The sequence below is a fragment of the Rhinolophus sinicus genome, linkage group LG05, assembly GCF_036562045.2.
Source record: "Rhinolophus sinicus isolate RSC01 linkage group LG05, ASM3656204v1, whole genome shotgun sequence".
Lineage (NCBI taxonomy): Eukaryota > Metazoa > Chordata > Mammalia > Chiroptera > Rhinolophidae > Rhinolophus > Rhinolophus sinicus.
In genome coordinates, this window is record NC_133755.1 from 2,728,051 (window position 1) to 2,731,200 (window position 3,150).

Here is a 3,150-nt window from a genome sequence, read left to right on the forward strand (position 1 = left end):
TGCAGAACTGTTTCTTATGTAGGATTTGCTCTCACTTGGACCTCCTTCCTAACCTTACAGATGAAACCAAAATCATCTGTTGTCAAAATTACCCGTGGAAATTCCCTAAGAAGGTGCATTATCAGGGACCGATAAAGCCTTTCCATAAGACTAACAAATACAATTTCTCCATCAAAATATTGAAAGCAGTAGCTGTTTCTTTGGTTAAGTGTCAGAGAAAGTGAATGGCTCACTCTTCGGCCCCGGTGTGCCCACGCAGATACTGCTAAGCCGTGGAAGCACAGTGTAGGAAGATGTTGACCGTCTGAGAGTCAGGTGGGGCCGCAGACGAGCCTCGTATCTCATGCTCACTCGGGCATATGCCTGGCGCAGCACGGCAGGCTGAATTAATGCCACTGCTTAAGTTCTGCTGTCCCCATTCCTTTTCCTTTTTTGGGGGGGTTGGGGGGAGTTCAAGCACATATACCTGCATTCATTTAACGCAGTCCTAATGCAACAGTCACATTACGATGGCTTCTTTCATTAAGGATAACACTACATATCAAGAAACCATAATCCCTAATTATGTGGATTTAATTTCATGTGTAAATGACTTCGCTCTCACTGCCTGGTTTTTACACCACAGCTTCCCGTTTGCGGGTTATTTAATCCTCTGTGTCATCATGAAGATAATCCAGGGAAGAAGGTGGACAACAAGCACCACCTGACCTCACATCTTAGGAAAGATGTTTTCATTGACTTCACGAACAAGTAACTAACAACTTGGGTGTTTGTAATTCTCAGGTAATGTTGTGATGACGTTACCTCTTTCCTCAGTTACGAAACTCCCTTTATGTCTCAGGATGTTGTCAGCAAATCAGAGAATCTTTTATGTCAGAGAAGCTTTCTTCTTTCTTTTTAATTTTCTTTAATATGTGATACATTTGATAAAGGATTTGTTTCCTGATGTAAATCTTCCAAAATATATTGTTAACACACTCTGCTTGTGAGGTTGGTTTTCCTCTATTTCTGTCCCCGAGCTGTTTGTTCACCTTTAAAATTTTGGCCTCCAACTGGCTCCAAACTCATGGGGATCAACGTGTGTCTCTCCCTCTTTCTGAGCATCCTCTGCCTGTGACGCAGAGCACCGAGGGACTAGTTTCCGTGACCTGTTTCGTTTAGTTGCTGAGGCTTCAGGGCAGCGCTGGGGGAGGCGGGGGGGGTGGAGCCCTGGCAGGCCGACGTAGGCATCTCAGCCCACACCTTCCTAATTCACGCCGCGATCCCTGGACCCATCTTTTCTGGGCGGTCTCCTTGGATGTTGCCCAATCCTTCAATTCTGCCTTACAGGCCAGCGGACAGACATAAGTCCTGTGTTTCGAGGGTTCTTTGTCAAGTGTGACAATGTGAGTTTTCTGTTGTTTTGGCCACTGTTGACTTTTAGTTTTGAAAAGTGTTTTGGAAAATATCTCATGCTTTACCTTCATGGATCGTTGCCTTCAGACCTCAACCCGCACTCCCCAGGCTGGTCACGTTCTCCCAAGGTCGAAATAAATCCATGCTCCTACTGGACAGTCAGCCACGGCTACTTACTTTTCCTCCCAGCTCTGAGACGTCTGCTTCGGAAGGTGCTGCTGGCCTGTGGTGGGGAAAGGAGCCCTAAGCAGGGGCTTTCCAGGCTCATCCCTGGTCCCATCTGTCCCCAGGCTCCCTCCCCCAGAGTGAGCTTCTTGGAATTTCCTACTTCATGACACCACCCTCTGGGGTGGGGGGCAGAATTGGGTATCTTTCTTGTGGCTTCTTCATTTTACTGCTTTTGGTGACTACTCCTCAAAATGTATATGATAAGAAACTTCTCTAGTTTTGCCTTAGTGATCTTTCTGTATCATGTTTACTTTTCTGTTGTTGTTTAGTCCATTTCAACGAGAGGTATATTAAAAATCCATGCTGAAAATCCCAACGTTCCTGGAATTCTATTGTTCCTTCTTAGTCTGTTCAATACTCCCAGTTTCTAGAGGCTTTATTTGGATGATGAGAAATTCTGTACATCCTTATCCTGCCAAACTCGGGGGCACAAGTCCCTTCTTGCTGCTCTGTCTTCACTGTACCCCATGGAGTCCTCACTGACGCCCACCATCACCGTCCCCCAGGCTGGAGTCAGGCACCAAGCCTTCTGCCCCCAGAATGCAGACAGGTCAGGTGCTCCTGGAAACTCTCAATGCTCAGCTCTGGGGCGGGGTGCGTAGTGGCTGCAGTTTGGCAGTCATTGAGGTAGGACGGGACGAAGGTACACGTGAGGAGAGGGGAGTTTCACCTCCTGGCTGATGACCCCAATTTTTTTTTTTTAACCCAAAATGTGTTTAACAGGATGGTTTCTCGCTCTTCTTGACTCAGGGTGCTTTTCGTGCTGCTTCCTTCTGAAGCAGCATCCTCTGTAAGCTTTGCTTTTCCTCCTGTAGGTGGACAGAGGACCACAGAGCAGCCAACACACACAACTACAGTTTGTGCGTGGCTAACGTCAGTGGTGATTTTATAGTCTCCTGGGCATTTCCTGGCCATGAAGTGGGAACTAGGGCTCTGCACCAGGCGCTTCTTCTTGTGTTTCCTCTTCTCCTCTTCTGGAGATGGATGAAAGAGATCCTTAGCAAGAGGCATGCTTTCATGGGGAGGTCGTCACCACCGGAAAGCAACAACCCCAATCGTAACAGGTGGAATACTGGATCTCCCTCAGTTGTCCTGATGAGAAGGGACTAGATACAGACTAGTAACCTACACATACAAGTTCCTTTGAAAAGGAATTGATTCCTGCTCAAGTTTAAGGATTCTCTTCAATAGGCTAGAGGTGGAGACCATGCGGATGGACAGTTCTGAACACCTGTTTGCAAACCCTGTAGGGATGTGCCTCGCTTTTCTGTGTAGGCCCTGTCTCCTGGGGTCCTCAGCGGAAGGTCCTCGGCCGAAATTCCATAGGAACAGGGAAAGTCCCATGTAATACCCTCACAGTAGTGGCTGTCCCTGGTGCTGAGTTTTGCCTGGACGGCCAAGGGTGGCTTCCCAGCATTTCTCCAGGTACTGAGTTCTACCTGCCTGGAAGCACACCCTTACTGCTGAAGTAATGCATTTGCCATTCTATCATGACACAGTTAAAAGAATTTGGACTTTAATTCTAAG

The 3,150-nt window shown here is 47.4% G+C and overlaps 1 pseudogene; it reads right to left on the minus strand.

The window, feature by feature from the left end:
- Window positions 1-2,323: 2,323 nt before the first annotated feature.
- On the minus strand, window positions 2,324-2,634 carry LOC109433955 (small ribosomal subunit protein eS27; annotated as a pseudogene).
- Between the last annotated feature and the right edge of the window lie 516 nt (window positions 2,635-3,150).